Genomic DNA, 22,540 nt, shown 5'->3' on the forward strand with positions numbered 1-22,540 from the left:
TATAAAGTAAAACCCGATTGGAGAGGGGTAGATTTAGAAGCATCTATACTAAAAAAAGAAGTAGAATTCATATACAACTTCAACACGATTCACCCCCACGGTTTGAATTCAGAATTGGATATATCTCCTTTTCTAGTCACACAGTAATCACTATCTCTAATTAATTCCCTTACACAAACATATCACCACCTTATTTGTTTGTCTCCCCTCTCCCCTTGTAATAGTATCTATATAATGGAGCCACTAAAATAAAGGGATCATTTTTTCCCTTGCACAAACATATCACCACCTTATTTGTTTTTCTCCCCTTTCACTTTTGTAATAGAACCTATATAATGGAGCCACTTGAAAATTCTTCACCTAAGACACTTGGAAAAATAATGTATTTATATAAAAAATTATTTGGGATTATTATTTTAAAATAAATGGAACTCCAAATTAATTTATTCTAAAGATTTGTCAAAAGTTTAAAATGTTAATAGGAGTAATAGAAAATGAATGTGAAAATTAAATAAACTGTTAAAATATAAATGGCTGAACCCCCTTGGCATATGTGAAATAATGGAGAAAGGCTGTTAGGAATAATGAAAAAAGAAATCGGTTAATCACTCTGATATGACCTGTATAAGAAATAAAAAGTTAGAAAACAAAATAGGATATTTGAACAAAAGGACTCTAGGACCCAGTGGAAAAGAGAAACAGAAGCATTGCATGGACCAATGGAAATCAAGTCAGTGCTATATAAAGGTGTAAGGTGTGATCAAACTTTATCTTGATAATGCCAGGGTTGCTGGTGGAACATGTTGATATCTGTGTGAACACTAAGAAAGAAAAAGCCTGTATTTTCATGCGTACAGAAGTACTTAAGTTCAGGAGATTGAGGAACTACAAACAGAAAAGCTTGCACAAGTTACAGAAACAAAAGGATTGTCTAAAGTTTGGTGCTGTAATCAGAGCACTTTGTACAAGGACCAGTGACAAGGTAACACAAAGGAAAATTACCTACCGGAACCCCTTGCCTGAGAGTCAAACTGAGGACACATAGGAACCGCTGGGAAGCCGTGAGTAGTAACAGCTCACAAGAGAGGGTAAGAAAATCACCCCTAAACACTGTTTGGAACATTCCTTTTCTACAAATTAAAGGGCCACTGTAAGTAAATATTTTCTATGCCTGTTACTAACTAACTACCCCAAATACGCTTTTTATCAATAGCATTTCATTAACATATATCTACCGTATATCAGAAATCTTGTCTGCAAATTTAATTGTTTTCCAAACCCACTCCATGGGTATCCTTTGCTCTGTACCAATCCGTTTACAATACCTAGGTTTCAAAATGGCGCTTTAAACACAAAGTTATTGATTTAAGTATTTTGAACATGCAGTGCTGAAAATAGTGGGCAGGATAACGTGACATCATCGGCGAATAAAAGATATAACTTTTAGAACGTTATGAAACTTCGTTTTGGAGAAAATATAGGTCAGTAGGTTTTAATTAATGTTTATTAACTTTAATATGTTAGTTGTTTAGCTTAAAAATTATAACAGAAAGTAATCCTTTAAGCTCACTGAGGATATGAAGAGGTAACTGTGAAACCGTAATTTATCACAACATAAATATAAGGATAAAGAACACAGCCCTCAGTAATTTATCTCCAATTACTTACAAATACTTTGAACTTTTTAGATACGCAAAATTACAACCAATATAAGTAAACAGCCATTGTGGGGACACCATTTATAATCAGTCTTGCATTTAAATTGTTTTATCTAAATGTTAGTTTTTGCTACATATTTGTAATTTTAAAGTTGATGAAATATAGATATAAAATATCGAATAGAGACAAATATTATTAATTGTGTTGAAATAAAAGAATACATTCTATCTAAAATCTTTGAACAAAGGATACAAAAGAGCAGATAAATCCTTTTATTGGTGTATGAAACAAATGTATATCTGAATTTTAGAAATTTTATGAATTGATCGTTATAGTGTTGCAACACTTAGGGATTGTGATTTATTTTATCTTGGTATTATCATGTTTTTATTTTGAAAATAAATTGTAGAAGAATTTTTCACTTATTCTGTCCAAGGTCCAGTTTTTTCTACATATTTAGCTAACGACTTCCATACACACCTTTATCCCTTTTGCAGATTAAGCACCTAATCTCCATAAATTTTTCACTTTTCTCTTCCTATATGTCTAACCATACCTTTTAGTGTAGCCTTAATTTTAGATTCATTCGGAAGCTGCATTGTTATTGAGAGGAGGGACAGTTTAGCTGCTGCTGATTTAGTAGGGAAATCTATAGCTAGGCTAGTGTATTCAGTGTCCACTACAGTCCTGAAGGACTCATCTGATCTCTGCTGTAAGGACAGCACCCCAAAAAGCCCTTTTTAGGGCTGCTTTTTTTCCCTGTGTAATCTAATTGCAGTTGCCTGCCTGCCAGCGTGTGTGTTAGGCTCACAGTGTATACTGTGCCCACTTGCCCAGTGCCACCACTCATATCTGGTGTAACAGTAGTGTAGATTTAAAAAAACAACACTTTTTTGACTGTGTTAAATAATAGCAGTCAGTTTCCTTCACACGTGTGCGTTTCAGTGCCTGCCTGCCAGGGCACAGTGTCAACCCAGTGCAACTCATATCTGGTGTAACAGTAGTGTACATACCTGATGTTTTAAAGCACATTATTCCAAACAATTTAGGAATGTTAGGTGATTTATGCCCTTTATGGATTAAAACCAGACTCTGCATCAACTATGTAATTTTCCATGGGAGTTTTGCCATGGATCCCCCTCCGGCATGCCACAGTCCAGGTGTTAGTACCCTTGAAACAACTTTTCCATCACTATTGTGGCCAGAAAGAGTCCCTGTGGGTTTTAAAATCCGCTTGCCTATTGAAGTCTATGGCGGTTCGCCCATTCGCGAACAGTTGTGGAAGTTCGCGTCCGCCGTTCGCAAACGCAAAATTTTAGGTTTGCGACATCACTAATTACTACACTACAAAAAGAGAGAAAAAAAATTTGTTTTACCAAATCCCTAGTAAAACTATCTGAATCTCGAAAAGGAAAGAGCAAATAGTCAATTTCCTTTGGGGGTTAACTTTTGATAAAAGGAGGCCATTTCTTTACCCCTTAACAACCAGTGCTGTACCCTGTACAACGCTGGTCGTTATGCCCTAAAGAACCAGTGACATCCTGGGCCTCTCTCTGCCGTAATCTCGCTAAAAAGAGTGAGATCACACTATTTCTGCCTGCCCCACAAGGAGGGAGGGGGGTGGGCGGCCCACTGCTGGAGGGGTGGGTGGGAGGGGCGGACCGCTACGCTGTACAAAAAAAATCAGGAGGTAGAGGGGGAAATCATACATTGTAGGGTGGGAAAGCAATCGGGGAGGGGGGAAATGAGGTGGGGGACAGCTAACAATGCAGAAACAATGTGTGGGGATTTTATTTTAAGAAATAAAATGGCCTAATTTGGGAAAACTGGGTACTGGCATTCAGCTGCCAGTACCAAAGAAAGTGGATCTAGTTAGAGGAGGGAGGGTTAGAGAGCTGTTTGAGGGGGATCAGGGAGGTTAGGGGGTAACAGGGGATCCTACACAGCAGAAAAAAATATATATAAAAAAAGTTTTATTTTTAGTACTGGCAGACTTTCTGTGGGGGAGGGAAGATAGCTGTTTGAGAGGGGTCAGGGAGGGATCAGGGGTGTGATGTGTCAGGTAAAAGGGTAATCTATACACTAAAGCTAAAATTAACCCTACAAGCTACCTAACTAACCTCTTCACTGCTGGGAATAATAAAAGTGTGGTGCGCAGCGGCATTTAGCGGCCTTCTAATTACCAAAAAGCAATGCCAAAGCCATACATGCCTGCTATTTCTGAACAAAGGGGATCCTAGAGAAGCATTTACAACCATTTGTGCCATGATTGTATAAGCTTTTTGTAAATAATGTCAGTGAGAAACCTAAAATTGTTAAAAAGTGAACCATTTTTTTAATTTGATCGCATTTGGCGGATAAATGGTGGCATGAAATATACCAAAATGGGCCTAGATCAATACTTTGGGTTGTCTTCTAAAAAAAAAAATATACTGTAGTTTTGAAAGGTAAATATAAAAAGGCTCTATTTCTGATTAAATTTAGTGATATCAAAATACTAAAAATGCTCTGGTCTTTTGGGGAAGTTTTTGTTTGAAATGCCAGTCCTTAAGGGGTTAAAGAAGCAGTATATATTTATCCCGATCACTGTACATATGTGTCATGTTATTTATAAATTGTTTTTTCAAATAATTAGGAATTTTTGCCTCTTTCTGTGTTTTAAAAATTAAATATCTAACTGCCAGGATAATCAACCAATTTTCAATGGGTCCCCAGGATCAGTTCCATCCATGTTCTGCAGCTAAAAAATGATTTTTTTTTTTTCTTATTAGCCAGTGAGTTTTTTTTTTGTTTTTTTTAGCCATATAGATGTCTTTTAACTTTTTTTAAAAAAATTTTTATTAAGGATTTTCAAACAGTACAATAGATGAAAACAGTCATAAGTGTTACAATTTTAGTCACATAAAATATGAAAACATTCATTAACAATATATATTGAGGCTAGTAAATGACAGAGTAGATGACTTGAGCTTCTGAATCCTTCTTTTTATAATAGTCATAGCTGTTTTGAGGGGACTACTAGGTTGACCACTCATGGGTCATATGGTTCTGAAATTAGTACAGATATGGTAGTCCCTAGGAAGGCCGATCTTGGACCTTAAGATAGGTTGAATTTAAAGTATGTAGGGGGGGAATGGAGTAGTCGGCGGACAAAGAGCCGCTCTAATTTTGAAGAAAGAGGGAGGGGGAGTGGGCGTGTCGGGCAAAATATAAGTAACAAGTAAAACTTAAGGGGAGATATAGTGTATAACGACAACATGACCTCTTTGAACCATAAATTTACATAATGTTTCACATTTAATTCCTCCTAACATAACTAAGGCCAATTTTGGACCTTACTAAATTTAGTAAAAGATTAAATGAGGATTAGTATCTGAAGGAGCCCCTTTTGGGCCGAAAAAATAGCGGTGAAATAGTAGCTACTAGAATAACCCAATAGAGTTTGTAGGGTACTGTGCCCTAAAGTTGCATAATGCTAAACATTCAATAAAGATACAAACGAGCAATAACACAAATAGCTCATGGCCAAACAACAGAATATTAAACATGGGAAGATGCAGACAATTTTCCTTTATGGTCATATTTTGACCTTGATGAGCTCCCTGAGAGGAATAGTGCACTATAATGGAAATAATGAAATAATAGGTACTATCTAGGCTAATTACCATCCAATATCTTTCAAGTTAGTGAATATGGCTCAATAGGAAAATGCTATTATTCATACCAAAATAAATATAGATAATGATGAGTGTGTTGAAGGTTTCCCATTTAACTGTCATGTGCTAGAGGCCACCTTAATCACTTAGAGGGAGTGAATGGATAACTTCCATTTAAGAGTCAGAAATATTGGGGCCGAAAATATATCAGAATAGAAACACTAATTGTTAAGCTAGGGTCCTTGTATATACTCGGCATATATCTCCTACACAGCAGACCCCTGAATATAGTAGGGATTCTACAAACACTATTCACTATAAAAACCTATATTTAGGGGGCCAGTTAAGAAATATCTTTATGGGGAGGCATCAGATTATATATATATATATATATATATATATATATATATATATATATATATATATATATATATATATATATATATATATATATATATATATATATATATATATATATATATATATATATATATATATATATTAGGATAGAGGCAAAGGCCAACTATTTTAAAAAAATAATCTATATTAACTGAGAGGCATAGTCTATATTAATAGCACCTTATTGATGAATGCCCTTACAGAGACATTCAAATAGGAGCAAAGATACTCCTGCTTAATTTGTATGTAGGTGCATTGAAGGGCTATCATAGTAAAATAAATAACCTTCAGAGGTAACTTATATCTATCTCCTCCAAACATGGCAAACAGTATGGGAACAGCATCTAAACATGTATAACTTACGAAACAATCTATCTTGGTACTGCCACAATTATGAGTAAGATAAAACATATCAGTCATATTTATATTGTTTGAGCACATGAGAGTATATCAGAATACTTATTGACACAATAATTAACTCAAAGGCTGTGCCACTTGGATAAGTAGAATTAATTACTTCTTTATAACATGAAATATGATGTAGGGAACGCACTTGTAGAACTATGATAAGGAAAGTGACTCAAATTTTATAGTGATCTAAGTCTGGGTCTCTGCTCTCTCTGAGGAGGTAATGGGAGGAAAAGGTGCTATGTTATTGGGGTAGCTGAGTAGGAATCTCTAAATTTGAGACTCTCTGTAATGCTCACAATTAAGCATAGTGATGAGTGTGAGTAGAGGCCTATTAGCCATTGGGTGGACATCTAAAGAGATAAAACTAATAAAGAAACAACATGCATGAAACATAATACACACGCTATATACCTGACAAGTATACCCTAAAATATAGGTGGGTGTCCCTTCCATAGCATAGCCTCAGGACTACATAAATAGCTTGCCTCATTGGAGAGGTAAAGTTTATAGGGCTTCACTTATGGACTGGAGAGTCATCCTATTCCAGGATCTGTGGGTTCTAGCTGACAGAAAAGAGCTTCTCTGTCCATGAAACACTACCCACTCTTAAGTCCAAGGGAGGTGCTATAGTAAGGCAGCGTCTTTAAACTGTGAACTAGTTAGGGATTAACTCCTGCTTAAATTGTATGTAGGGCTATCAAAATAAAATAAATAAACTTCAAATGGTAACTTTTGTCTATCTCCTCCAAACATAGCAGACAGCATGGGAACTGCACTTAAACATGCAAAACTGAAGAGAACTGTGTGGGGGGGGGGTTGTCAGTGAGGGTACAGACAGAATCTTAGCGACAGCCCTCCCCTAAGTGTCAGAGTAAGTTAGCCAATTCCTATCCTTCTAGAGGGGGTCAAATGATACAGAGGATCGCTGTATATCCCTAGAGGATGTAAACCATCATCGGGCATTAAGCTGACTCACCAGGCCTGGGCATTTGCTATGCCAAACATCAGTCCCAAGTGCAGTCGGGACATGAGCTCAACTAACACAGAGCATCCGTAGTCAGAGGTGAGTAATACCTCTCTCTCCTGCAGCGTAATTTCACTGGGTGGATAGATGTAAGTGTATATCGGAGAGGTGGTAGCGATAAGCCCCTGCTCAGTGACAGAGCTCTGTGGAGCAGAAAATTGTGGGGAATTGCGGATCCTCTCTGATGTGCAACCTCCGCGTGTGTACGGGCTTTACTATCCAGGATGGAGGGCCGGCCGCATCCTCCCACCCCGGATCATTACTATATAAGAGCGGGGCATTTTGCACACACAGGGCGGTAGTCTCTTCATGTCTCTCCACTTGTATCGGAGCAGAGCCTGAGAGGAGGTGGGGTCTTTGTGTTCGGAAGATGGCGTCTCCCACTTCATCCGTTCTAGCTGCTGCCTCCTCCTTTACTGCAGACTTCATGGTGGATATGAGGCTTTCGAAGTTCATAGTCATCTTTCGCTCAAACTCCTTTAGGCTTCGTAGTATTTCTGAATAGGCATATTCTTGAATATTAGCCATAGTAAGGCCAGATAACCCTTATTACAGGGGTAAGTGAGGAATTCTGTATATATGTTGCCTTCCGAAATGCAGGCCGAATCTCGGCTAGACAGATACACAAACAGTCAATGTACATACCAAACCACTCAGTGAGAGATATTGTATCTTAATATGTGGTCAAAAAGTATAGATGCTGCCATAGTCTATAGATAATCAGTAGATTAATAAGGTTTCATCTGCTGCTTGAGAAAATGCAACCATGCTGGGTCTTTGCCCGGCCACGCCCCTCAGCCAGTGAGTTTTTATCCCATGGACTATATGCACTTCCTGGTATTTTCAAAATATAAATCACAGCTTTATCTACACAAAAAAAGTGTATAAAACACTTCAGCAACTTAATGCTGAAACTTAGTGCTTTAATTGTGTTGCTAATCCTCTGAGTTTCTGTTCCAACAAAGACATTTCAATTTATTATTTGCATGTTTAAAAAAAAAAAAAAAACTTTAGAGATTATACTAAACTGTCTTGAACCTCTTAAATATTGCTTTGATCTTAAATATGTCCAGATACTTATGATACTAACCTCAGTTTGAGGAACACATTTAAAGAAAGGGGATCAGTTATCTGAAATGTTTTTGGCTTAATATAGGGTATAAAAATGAGTATACGTTGGGGGCGGAGCTAGCCTGGGATCTGAACGGTCGCACTTCAGTTCAGCTCTGCTGATATTATTCATAAAAATATTATAACTGACCATCAGCCCAATGCAAATATGTTTCACGGCTATTCTGTCTAATAAGAGATGGAAAGAGGAGAGATTGGCAAGATATTGGGTCACCCAGCAATCAGGCCTTCCAGAGAACACCGTTTTCTCTCCCACGTGGAGGTCAAGGGACATGGCTTCCAGTTGGGAGATATGCATGCAGAATCTGCTAAGTGCCCACTTTCAGAAGTTGGAACGCGAGATAACCCTGGCCTTTTCATTTGGCAGCGGTAATTTCCCTCCCGAGGAACACCAACAACATTCATCTATACTCAAGCTACCACAAATTGAAGTTGTTAAGCCCCTGACTACCGCAAGCAGTTCACTCCACCCGACGCAGACATGTAAAGCTCCTGACCGGCCTTCCACAAGTAATCTCACTTGTGTTACTGACCTCAGTACCCCGCTCGATGCTGTGGCCCTTCACGAGGTGGAGCGGAGGGGAGCCCAGCAAGCACAGGACAAGATGTATTGTCGCTTACCTGATGGTCGGGCAGAATTGGAGGTACGTGTGAATCTCCTGACACATAAGCTACGAGATACAGCCCTGCCCCATAGCCTGGATGAGGATATCGTTACCACTAATGCCGCATCCTCATATGCGGACACACTGCCTATAGAAGGAGTAAAAGGGTCAGGGGACTTACACACTATATCAGCCCAAACTAAAGATTTGCCTGTGTCGGGTTTGAAGTGGTTTCCTTACAAACTGTTAGCAGCTCTTACCTCATGGCGCCTCAGGCTATGTGTTACGGAGAGGGAATGCCGACTACTGCAGCAGCAACATCAAAATGAGAGACTAATAGGGAACCCACTAGTGAAATTAAATTATTATGAGAAGGGTTAGATACAGAGCCTCTGCCGAACTTTTAAGTCTTAACGTTTAAGATACCATAAGACTAACATCAAAGGAGGAGTATATTGTTCATATTACAGTTATATATATATGTGTTTACATGTTGGCTGAGCCTGTTGCTCTCCCACCATTACTCATTGTATCTGACCTATTTGTCTTACCCTAACATCTTGAGTCTAGTATTACAGCACATTTCTATAGAGTTATTCTCTAGCTCTTTTAAGTTATCCCCATAGTATATTGGCATAAATGTATATATACATATGGATTTTGTTAAGGTCTATATATGGATGGAACAGTCTGGGATAGGGGTAGTAATGTATTTGCTGAATACTGGGGGTATTATCATAGAGAATATATAATCCACTCAACTGTCTGTTGTAACTTTATGTCTAATGCTGCAGGGCATAGGGCCCATGTCCTGTGGCAGATCTGTTTACTAATTCTCTACTCTTTTTAGCTTATGTAAATATGTGCGACTTGAATAGTGATGGTTTGTCATGCTTTTATGTCCCCTCTATGAGAATCCTATATACACACTTTGGCATTTCAAATTGATAATAATCCCTGAGTAGAACTACTGTTAAAATAGCTAGACTAAGGGGATCTGATGTTTCACACATTCAAGTAATAGAGGCGTTCAGCATATTTAAGGGAGACCAGTTTTTACCCCCGCATAATGCAGTGTATATCTTGCCCAAATTATTTGGTCTGCCTATGACATTATTACCCTTTCTCCCTCACATATATGTTATTATCAGCTATTCTATAATATATTATTATATAGATATGTTAATTCAAACAGCAGTAGAAGATTATTGATATTGTATTAGCTGCCCTAACCAAACTCTCTTACATGTATAAATATTTGGTGTACACGGATGACAGTCAGACATCTTATCTGCTTAACACATACAACTCATCACCTCCTACCCCCCCACCCCACATAATAAGCATCCCTTAGCAGGAGGATTAAATCAAATAAATATTGGCACCACAGCTCATTTTCTAGTCCTATAGGTACTAAAATGGGACACGCAGTCTTGTATCAAAATGCCCCTTAGATGTCTAGCGCGGGCTGGACCTGCCAAAGCCCTACTATCTCCTAGCCATAATACCCTCCGCGACTCATGTTACCCATTACAATTGGTGTAGTTCAGTCCTTAGACCTTTCTAAATTGAGTGCAATCACAATCCAGTATATAATCAGCTAACTATCGTATATAACAGCTGACAATTTATGCACTCACGAATCTCCTACCTAGACCATTAAACTTGAATTACCACCTCCTCCCCCCCCTCCCTCCCTTTTTTACTTAATGTGCCTCCTGTAGTAGGAGGACTAAATAAGCGGTTTCTCTAACCTATACCGCACCCCCAAACTCTTTATAAGTATGCCCTGCTACATAACTGAATTCAACATTTATCCTTCTTTTTTTTCTAATTTAGCAGGATAGTTTGATTGTTTCGCATTTAAATATGTAGAAATATAAAATTACTATAACTTTAAAAAATAAATAAAACTGAGGAAAATAGCATAGGATCCATGAGTGATCTCCTACATAGTTTGTAGCCCCCTACCATGGTAAAACTCACACTTAGTCAGGGGTCCAAGAGTGGCCCTTTTTATAAGAGGAGAGGCTTAAATCATCACAGGCAAGACTGTATCGTGTTCTTACAAAACTTTTCTATTTTTCTAACCTTATTTACTTTGTTGTTATACCAGTTTATATTACTGTTAACACTTTGCAGCATTTCTACTATATGATGAACCTTGCACTATGTTACTTATGATGGCAATTACGGAATGTTTTACATATCTTATTTGTATACCAAACTTTACCTCAATAAAAATATTTAAAAAAAAAAAAAAATGAGTATACGCTTTTGTTTTCTTTCTATTCTGTACAGAAATTAATATTTATCAATAGAAATAAATATGATGTACGATGATCTTTGAAGGGACCACTCTTATAAGTCATTTTATGTAGTGAACATTAAAGGGACCTTAAACTGTTGGGTACAACTAAGGTAGAACGATTACAACTCACCATGCTATTGTCTTTACTCCTGTGCCTGCAGCTTTCTTTAAAGCCCTTCTCTAATTTGAACTCATTTCAAAATTCAGTTAGAAAAGCTCGCATTTTATACTGGGAGCCTCCATCTTGTAGCTCTTGTATGGTTGTACCCTGTGATCTTTTACAGATCTGTGATATTTCTGGCTTTTTGACCTTGCACTTCAGTTTGGCTTATATAATAGAAAGTGGAAGAGTTACATTTTTTGCACATAACAAAAATAGGCTCCAAGATGGCGGCACCTTTTGATAATTGTAAGGGGTTAAAATAAGAGAACAACTTTAAAGACAGCTCCAGACAGAAGAGGAACTTCAATAGCATAGTGAATAGTAACCACGCTAATGTAGCTGTACTGAGCAGTTCAATATCCCTTTAAGTACAAACATCTTAAGTAGAAAGTGCAAAGTTTTTGTTTAGCTGCTTACTTTGTTTATTGTTATAGGATCCTAGGAGCAGTGTGATTACTGTCTGTAAATTCCTTGGAAAGGAGCTTGATGATGCGGCCATAGATTTGGTGGTTGAAAATTCTTCTTTCAAAGCAATGAAAGAAAACAACAAGTCCAATTACAGTGCAGTGCCAGAAAATATTTTTGACAAAAAACTAGGAAACTTCTACAGAAAAGGTATGTTATTGCAGGTGTAGTGCTTTGTACAAAAGGAAACTCAGTGACTGACGTAGGCCTAGATTAAAAGTGAAGCACTATTAATAATCGGTATTGTGGGCCCTTGCTCAGAATAGCGCATAATATGTTATTTTACGTCAATGGTACAACAGAATTACCAATGAATGTTAAGTGCGTCCAACATCTCTTTAGTGTGTCATGTACTTTCAATGGATAGTGTGGTTGCGCTAAACATTGTTCATATTACAAGTTGTGAGTTATGTGTTGTGCGTGAGTTGATACATTGAGTTAGCTTGACTAAAGACATAGGGGTCAATTTATCATAGTGCGAGCGGACAGGATACGATGTAGTGTATCATGTCCGCCGCACATCGATAAATTCAGACAGCATACGCTGTCAGCATTAATCAATGCACCAGCAGTTCTTGTGAACTGCTTGTGCAATGCCGCCCCCTGCAGATTCACGGCCAATCGGCTGCTAGCAGGGGGTGTCAATCAACCGGATCAAGTTGATTTCTGTCCGCTGCCTAAGAGCAGGCGGACAAGTTATGGAGCAGCGGTCATTAGACCGCTGCTTCATAACTTCTGTTTCCAGCGAGCCTGAAAATAAAGTATTACTCTTCTATGTTTCGTGCTATCCATAAACTAATTCACAGAAAACATTTATATCATCAAAGCCCCGCTTCATCTGCATATGTTACCATACATATCTAAAACCAAATACAAAGGCTTATACTCACAGAAGGTTATTACACATTAGGGATATGTAGCAAAGAAATTTTAATTTCACATTAAATTTTCGTTCCGAATATTCAGGGATATTCATTTCCCTGAATATTCTGTGACTGCACTATTCTGTATTCATTTAATTTAAAACAAAACCAATACTGAATTTTATCTAAACATTTACATTTGTTTTTGTTAAAAACACTGATATTGTACTTAGTTCACAGTTGCATGCTGAATAAACTGCCTCATGTTAAATAGACCCACCACTCAACGTCACCAAGGTGAGGGGAAAGAACGAACTAACACACGTAGGGCTAGATTATACGTGGCACACTAACTGTTGCGAGCGAGCAATATCAGATTTTTTTCCATCTTTTTGTGCATGATGAAAAACACATATTATGAGTTTAAAGTAAATGCGTTCTCTTGAGCGCAATCACGATTTACACTCGTCGGGTTAGCGTCACTTGGGAGCTTGTGTAAAAGGTAGCGGAAGAAAAAAAAGTTAAAAACAACATAAATACACTTTAAAGTAAAATTATACTTTTATAAACACTCTGATAAAAAAAATATTTAAAAACATAAGGGCTTAAAAATATATGGGGTAGATTTATTAAAGAACGAGCGAGCATGATTCGCTGTAGCGAATCATGTTCGCTCGACCTCGCTAAATGCCGACAGCATACACTGTTAGCATTTATCATTGCACAAGCATTTTTTGTGAAATACCCTCGGCCGTTAACAGGTGCCGTCAATCATCCCGATTGGATCGGGATGATTTCAATCCGCCACTTATGACCCCTGCTTCTTAACTTCCGTTTCAGGCAGACCCAAAATAATGGGGCTCCGAAGCAGCATTGGCTTCTTAATAAATGGAGCCCTTGGTATAAGGTGTAAGAAAAAAAAATGGGCTCCAAAGGATTTGTCTAATATGTGTATATATATGTGTGTGTGTGTGTGTGTGTGTATATATATATACACAGGTAGCCCTTGGTTTACAATAGTTCAATTTACACCGTTTCAAAATAACAACCTTTTTTTTCAGTCATGTGACTGCTATTGAAAAGCATTGAGAAGCAGTGCATTGATTAAAATAGCCAGTAGGTGGAGCTGTCCACTTGTGTTGCAGCAAAGATATGTAAGTCAAGCAAGCTGAAATTAATCAGTTTAACTAGACCTGAGCTATCGAGCAGATTTCAAAGGAACAAAATCTTCCTGTCTATAACTCAGTCCAGATTGGAATGCATAGAAAGAACTGTTTTCAGAAAAATGCAAGTAAAGTCTGTGTTGTGTGATTATTTTATTAGGCTTATAATGCTGTTTAGCAAATGTTTTTGTTCATTTAACTTAGTTTAATTATATATTCTGTGTTATGTGATTATTTTATAAGGTTTATAATGCTGTTTAGCATTTAAAGTCTTAATTTCAAAGCTTTAAAAATAATGTATTAGGTGTTACTTATGACAATTTTGAGAGGGGCCTGGAACCTAACCCCCTCACTTCCCATTGACTTACATTATAAACTGGGTTTCAATTTACAACGGTTTCGATTTACAACCATTCCTTCTGGAACCTAACCCCGGCGTAAACTGAGGGCTTTCTGTGTATATATATGTGTATGTATATATATATATATATATATATATATATATATATATATATATATATATATATATATATATATATATATATGTGTATATATATATATATATATATATATATATATATATATATATATATATATATATATATATAAATATCCAGGTTAGGGAATGCACAATCTCACAAAAGTAGATTGCCAAGGTGCTCTGCGGTTCAAAATACAAAAGTTTTCCACAAAAGCAGGCACTCACTGGTCTTAATTAAAAAGAGAAAATGTATTTAATCCAGTAAAAAGGTATCAATGATGTCTCGGTACATTCCTGTACCTTTATCAAATGTTACCACATACAAAACAAACAGAAAATTAAAAACCTCTAGGTACAGGAATGTACCGAAACGTCATGGATACCTTTTTACTAGATTAAATAAATTTTCTCTTTTTAATTAAGACCAGTGAGTGCCTGCTTTTGTGGAAAACTTTTGTATTTTGAACTGCAGAGCACCTTGGCAATCTACTTTTGTGAGATTGTGCATTCCGTAACCTGGATTATATTTATATTATATATATATATATATATATATATATATATATATATATATATATATATATATATATATATATATATATATATATATATATATATATATATATATACATACACACATACATACACACATACACATATATATATATACTTGTAATGGCTGGTTATTTATTGCACACCCGCAAACAAGCAAACTGGTTATTTATAGCGCGCCACTTGTAATCTAGCAATAAATCTGTAGAAATTATAACAATAAGTATAAGTGAAAACAGATTAAAATACATACTAATACAAACTATACTTATATATGCATATATATAAAATAAAATGGGTATCCCATAAAAAAACAGAAGAAATAGAAGATCACAAAAATATAAAAAAGTTATTAAAAAGAATTGTGTCCCAAGTGTCACACTGTTTCCTGTTTAGGTTCAGTGTGGAAAAGTGATGTCCCAAATGATATTGTGTGTCCAAAAAAATAATAAAAATGTAGAAAAATATATTTAGATAATCCGATCAAAACATGAATAAGTAAGAACCTAAAAAAATAAAAGCACAAACATAGTGCACACCACTACTGCAAAACTGTCCAAAACCATAAAAATAAGTCTTACTGGGCCCCAATGATGCTCAATACAAGAAAACTCAGTAATCAATGCATTTCAGCCTCAGCCCTTAACAGGGCCTTTCTCAAGACATCTCTGAGATATCTGCTCACAAATTGATTATTTAAATAACAATTAAATCACTACTGCTGGTTAGATACCCGCCAAACGAGTCATCCGTTATTCATCAATGTTTTGATGATCTCCTAGATAACTTACCAATATCCCCAGAGAGTTTAGAATTCTGTAGTAATTCTGGTGTCTAATCCAGTATCGTGGACGTCACTTCCCGTTTATCATAAAATGTGTAATTTACAATTACGAAATATGGCATTCTGGGATGTGTAGTATGAAAGAAAAGGGATAGGGGTAGATTTATTATGCAGCGGATGCTGCATTCTACACCTATCGTTTCAGGCTCGCCTGAAACAGAAGTTAAGAAGCAGCAGTCGTAACTTATCTGCCACCTTTTAAGTGGCGGACTGAAATCATCCTGATCCGTTCGGGATGATTGACACCCCTGCTAGCGGCCGATTGGTCGCGAGTATGCAGGGGACAGCATTGCACAAGCATTTCACAAGAAATGTGAAATGCTTGGAGAAGGTTTGAATCACTGCTGGGTGAAGTTGATTCCAGGCAGAATACAACAACATTTTAAATTAGGGGGAGATAAAAGGTGAGTTTAAAATCCTCCACTACGCACAAAATATAGAAAAATAACTCATTGTGTAGTTCATTAACAAATCTAGACAGGCCCGAAGGCTTGTTTTCCCACAGAAAACCTCTGAATTACATTGTTTCCAATGCAGCAAAGGATACCTTACCCAAAAGATAAAAAGGTGTGTCATTGTGTACTTAATTTGCATATCTTTCCCAGAATCCTTTGCTGCATTGGAAACAATGTAATTCAGAGGTTTTCTGTGGGAAAACAAGCCTTCGGGCCTGTCTAGATTTGTTAATGAACTACACAATGAATTATTTTTCTATATTTTGTGCGTAGTGGAGGATTTTAAACTCACCTTTTATCTCCCCCTAATTTAAAATGTTGATATATATATATATATATATCTCAAAACAAACGACTTGCACTCCCTGGAATTTTTTAAAAGGTGTTTAATCAAATGTGTGACGTTCCAGGGTCTTTGCCCCCTTCCTCAGAGTCTAAGGAAGGGGCAAAGACCCCTTCGTCACGTTTGATTAAACACCTTTTAAAAAATTCCAGGGAGTGCAAGTCATTTGTTTGGATAACTACTGCTTTGCTAGAACCCTGGTGGATGTTATGTTTTAAGTGAGAGTGCACCTCTAACTTCTCACTCTCTCACTCTCTCATAAAAAAAAAAAAAATGCTATTTCCACTTTTTCTTAGCACATTTTTAGCTTTAGAGCTTTTTGGCTTTGCAGACCTTTGGGTTAGCGCAAAAGCCAGAACATGGTTTTGTAGCATGCCCATTGAAGTCTATGAGGAGAGGGATTTATTGTTAGCACATATGAGGCTTTTGAGAACAAAGAAAAATTGGTGATAAAAGTAAATTGGAAAGTTGTTTAAAATGACATACCCTATTTGAAACATGAAAGTTATTTTGAGACTTGACTGTCCCTTTAACTTGTCCACCACCTTTTAGGTGGCGGACTGAAATCATCTTGATCCGGTCGGGATAATTGATGGCCTCTGCTAGCGTCAGTGTGCAGGGGGCAGCATTGCACAAGCATTTCACCTGAAATGCTTGTGCAATGATAAATACGCTGTTAGTTAGTTTAGTGAGGTTGTAGCGAATCATGTCCGCTCGACCTTTGTTAAATCTACCCCTAAGGGGGAATATGTTACCACACGTGTGATATTCAAAGTTCAGCTTTGTTACGCATCGGGTTGGTGCGTAAATGAAAACAATTTACTTTCAACTTGTAATACGAGCACTACCCGATGTGCGCAAAAACGTACTGCTTGTGGAGTTAGCACTCCACTTGTAATCTTTCCATAAATCTTACATGGACATGAAACCCAATTTGTGTGATTTCAGAGAAAGCTTGCAATTTCTCCAACATAGGTGTGTCCGGTCCACGGCGTCATCCTTACTTGTGGGATATTCTCTTCCCCAACAGGAAATGGCAAAGAGCCCAGCAAAGCTGGTCACATGATCCCTCCTAGGCTCCGCCTACCCCTGTCATTCTCTTTGCCGTTGTACAGGCAACATCTCCACGGAGATGGCTTAGAGTTTTTTAGTGTTTAACTGTAGTTTTTATTATTCAATCAAGAGTTTGTTATTTTAAAATAGTGCTGGTATGTACTATTTACTCTGAAACAGAAAAGAGATGAAGATTTCTGTTTGTATGAGGAAAATGATTTTAGCAACCGTTACTAAAATCCATGGCTGTTCCACACAGGACTGTTGAGAGGAATTAACTTCAGTTGGGGGAACAGTGTGCAGTCTTTTGCTGCTTGAGGTATGACACATTCTAACAAGACGATGTAATGCTGGAAGCTGTCATTTTCCCTATGGGATCCGGTAAGCCATTTTTATTCACACAGTAAATAAGGGCTTCACAAGGGCTTATTAAGACTGTAGACATTTTCTGGGCTAAATCGATCATATTTACACATATTTAGCCTTGAGGAATCATTTAATCTGGGTATTTTTTGTAAAATAATATCGGCAGGCACTGTTTTAGACACTTTATTCTATTGGGGCTTTCCCTAATCATAGTCAGAGCCTCATTTTCGCGCCGGTATGGCGCACTTGTTTTTGAGAACAGCATGACATGCAGCTGCATGTGTGTGGAGCTCTGATACATAGAAAAGTCTTTCTGAAGGCATTATTTGGTATCGTATTCCCCTTTGGGCTTGGTTGGGTCTCAGCAAAGCAGATTCCAGGGACTGTAAAGGGGTTAAATATAAAAACGGCTCCGGTTCCGTTATTTTAAGGGTTAAAGCTTCCAAATTTGGTGTGCAATAATTTTAAGGCTTTAAGACACTGTGGTGAAATTTTGGTGAATTCCTTCATACTTTTTCGCAATTGCAGTAATAAAGTGTGTTCAGTTTAAAATTTAAAGTGACAGTAACGGTTTTATTTTAAAACGTTTTTTGTGCTTTGTTATCAAGTTTATGCCTGTTTAACATGTCTGAACTACCAGATAGATTGTGTTCTGACTGTGGGGAAGCCAAGGTTCCTTTTCATTTAAATAGATGCGATTTATGTCATAATAAATTTAGTAAAAATGATGCCCAAGATGATTCCTCAAGTGAGGGGAGTAAGCATGGTACTGCATCATCCCCTCCTTCGTCTACACCAGTTTTGCCCATACAGGAGGCCCCTAGTACATCTAGCGTGCCAATACTCCTTACTATGCAACAATTAACGGCTGTAATGGATAATTCTATCAAAAACATTTTAGCCAATATGCCCACTTGTCAGCGAAAGCGCGACTGCTCTGTTTTAGAAAATACTGAAGAGCATGAGGCCGCTGATGATATTGTTTCTGAAGGGCCCCTACACCAGTCTGAGGGGGCCAGGGAGGTTTTGTCTGAGGGAGAAATTTCAGATTCAGGAAAAATTTCTCAACAAGCTGAACCTGATGTGATTACTTTTAAATTTAAGTTGGAACATCTCCGCGCTCTGCTTAAGGAGGTGTTATCCAATTTGGATGATTGTGATTATCTGGTCATTCCAGAAACACTATGTAAAATGGACAAGTTCCTAGAGGCCCCGGGGCCCCCCGAAGCTTTTCCTATACTCAAGCGGGTGGCGTACATTGTTAATAAAGAATGGGACAGGCCCGGTGTACCTTTCGTACCTCCCCCCATATTTAAAAAATTGTTTCCTATAGTCGACCCTAGAAAGGACTTATGGCAGACAGTCCCCAAGGTCGAGGGGGCGGTTTCTACTCTAAACAAGCGCACCACTATACCCATAGAAGATAGTTGTGCTTTCCAAGATCCTATGGATAAAAAATTAGAAGGTTTGCTAAAAAAGATGTTTGTTCAGCAAGGTTACCTTCTACAACCAATTGCATGCATTGTCCCTGTCACTACAGCCGCGTGTTTCTGGTGCGATGAGCTAGAAAAGGCGATTATTAGTAATTCTTCTTCTTATGAGGAGATTATGGACAGAATTCGTGCTCTTAATTTGGCTAATTCTTTCACCCTAGACGCCACCTTGCAATTGGCTAGATTAGCGGCGAAAAATTCTGGGTTTGCTATTGTGGCGCGCAGAGCGCTTTGGTTAAAATCTTGGTCAGCGGATGCGTCTTCCAAGAACAAATTGTTTGACATTCCTTTCAAGGGGAAAACACTGTTTGGCCCTGACTTGAAAGAGTTTATCTCTGATATCACTGGGGGCAAGGGCCACGCCCTTCCTCAGAATAGGTCTTTCAAGGCCAAAAATAAACCTAATTTTCGTCCCTTTCGCAGAAACGGACCAGCCCCAAGTGCTACGTCCTCTAAGCAGGAGGGTAATACTTCTCAAGCCAATCCAGCCTGGAGACCAAGGCAAGGCTGGAACAAAGGAAAGCAGGCCAAGAAACCTGCCACTGCTCCCAAGACAGCATGAGATGCGGGCCCCCGATCCGGGACCGGATTTGGTGGGGGGCAGACTCTCTCTCTTCACTCGGGCTTGGGCAAGAGATGTTCTGGATCCTTGGGCGCTAGAAATAGTCTTCCAAGGTTATCTTCTGGAAGTGATTCATCCTGTTCCATTAAAAGAACGAGGGATGGGGTTCTACTCCAATCTGTTCGTAGTTCCCAAAAAAGAGGGAACGTTCAGACCAATCTTAGATCTCAAGATCCTAAACAAGTTTCTCAAGGTTCCATCGTCCAAAATGGAAACCATTCGAACAATCCTTCCATCCAGGAAGGTCAATTCTTGACCACGGTGGATTTAAAGGATGCGTATCTACATATTCCTGTCCACAAGGAACATCATCGGTTCCTAAGGTTCGCATTCCTGGACAAGCATTACCAGTTCGTGGCGCTTCCTTTCGGATTAGCCACTGTTCCAAGGATTTTCACAAAGGTACTAGGGTCCCTTCTGGCGGTGCTAAGACCAAGGGGCATTGCTGTAGTACCTTACTTGGACGACATTCTGATTCAAGCGTCGTCCCTTCCTCAAGCAAAGGCTCACACGGACATAGTCCTGGCCTTTCTCAGATCTCACGGATGGTAAGTGAACGTGGAAAAGAGTTCTCTATCTCCGTCGACAAGAGTTCCCTTCTTGGGAACAATAAGACTCCTTAGAAATGAGGATTTTTCTGACAGAGACCAGAAAAACAAAACTTCTAAACTCTTGTCGGATACTTCCTTCCGTTCCTCTTCCTTCCATAGCACAGTGCATGGAAGTGATAGGTTTGATGGTAGCGGCAATGGACATAGTTCCTTTTGCGCGCATTCATCTAAGACCATTTCAATTGTGTATGCTCAGTCAGTGGAATGGGGACTATACAGACTTGTCTCCGAAGATACAAGTAAATCAGAGGACCAGAGACTCACTCCGTTGGTGGCTGTCCCTGGACAACCTGTCGCAAGGGGTGACCTCCCGCAGACCAGAGTGGGTCATTGTCACGACCGACGCCAGTCTGATGGGCTGGGGCTCGGTCTGGGGATCCCTGAAAGCTCAGGGTCTTTGGTCTCGGGAAGAATCTCTTCTACCGATAAATATTCTGGAACTGAGAGCGATATCCAATGCTCTCAAGGCTTGGCCTCAGCTAGCGAGGGCCAAGTTCATACGGTTTCAATCAGACAACATGACGACTGTTGCGTACATCAACCATCAGGGGGGAACAAGGAGTTCCCTGGCGATGGAAGAAGTGACCAAAATCATTCAATGGGCGGAGACTCGCTCCTGCCACCTGTCTGCAATCCACATCCCAGGAGTGGAAACTTGGGAAGCGGATTTTCTGATTCGTCAGACATTGCATCCGGGGGTGTGGGAACTCCATCCGGAAATCTTTGCCCAAATCACTCAACTGTGGGGCATTCCAGACATGGATCTGATGGCCTCTCGTTAGAACTTCAAGGTTCCTTGCTACGGGTCCAGATCCTGGGATCCCAAGGCGACTCTAGTAGATGCACTAGTAGCACCTTGGACCTTCAACCTAGCTTATGTATTCCCGCCGTTTCCTCTCATCCCCAGGCTGGTAGCCAGGATCAATCAGGAGAGGGCGTAGGTGATCTTGATAGCTCCTGCGTAACCACGCAGGACTTGGTAGGCAGATCTGGTGAATATGTCATCGGCTTCACCATGGAAGCTACCTTTGAGACGAGACCTTTTTGTTCAAGGTCCGTTCGAACATCCGAATCTGGTCCTACTCCAGCTGACTGCTTGGAGATTGAACGCTTGATCTTATCAAAGCGAGGGTTCTCAGATTCTGTTATTGATACTCTTGTTCAGGCCAGAAAGCCTGTAACTAGAAAAATTTACCACAAAATATGGAAAAAATATATCTGTTGGTGTGAATCTAAAGGATTCCCTTGGGACAAGGTAAAGATTCCTAGGATTCTATCCTTTCTTCAAGAAGGATTGGAGAAAGGATTATCTGCAAGTTCCTTGAAGGGACAGATTTCTGCCTTGTCTGTGTTACTTCACAAAGAGCTGGCAGCTGTGCCAGATGTTCAAGCCTTTGTTCAGGCTCTGGTTAGAATCAAGCCTGTTTACAAACCTTTGACTCCTCCTTGGAGTCTCAACTTAGTTCTTTCAGTTCTTCAGGGGGTTCCGTTTGAACCCTTACATTCCGTTGATATTAAGTTATTATCTTGGAAAGTTTTGTTTTTGGCTGCAATTTCTTCCGCTAGAAGAGTTTCAGAATTATCTGCTCTGCAGTGTTCTCCTCCTTATCTGGTGTTCCATGCAGATAAGGTGGTTTTACGTACTAAACCTGGTTTTCTTCCAAAAGTTGTTTCTAACAAAAACATTAACCAGGAGATAGTCGTGCCTTCTTTGTGTCCGAAACCAGTTTCGAAGAAGGAACGTTTGTTGCACAATTTGGATGTTGTTCGCGCTCTAAAATTCTATTTAGATGCTACAAAGGATTTTAGACAAACATCTTCCTTGTTTGTTGTTTATTCTGGTAACAGGAGAGGTCAAAAAGCAACTTCT

The 22,540-nt window shown here is 38.7% G+C and overlaps 1 pseudogene; it reads left to right on the forward strand.

Annotated features, from left to right (window-relative positions):
* LOC128638053 (3-beta-hydroxysteroid sulfotransferase-like) overlaps positions 1–22,540 on the forward strand; it is a 124,780-nt pseudogene that overhangs the window by 101,103 nt on the left and 1,137 nt on the right.

The sequence above is a fragment of the Bombina bombina genome, chromosome 8 (assembly GCF_027579735.1).
Source record: "Bombina bombina isolate aBomBom1 chromosome 8, aBomBom1.pri, whole genome shotgun sequence".
NCBI lineage: Eukaryota > Metazoa > Chordata > Amphibia > Anura > Bombinatoridae > Bombina > Bombina bombina.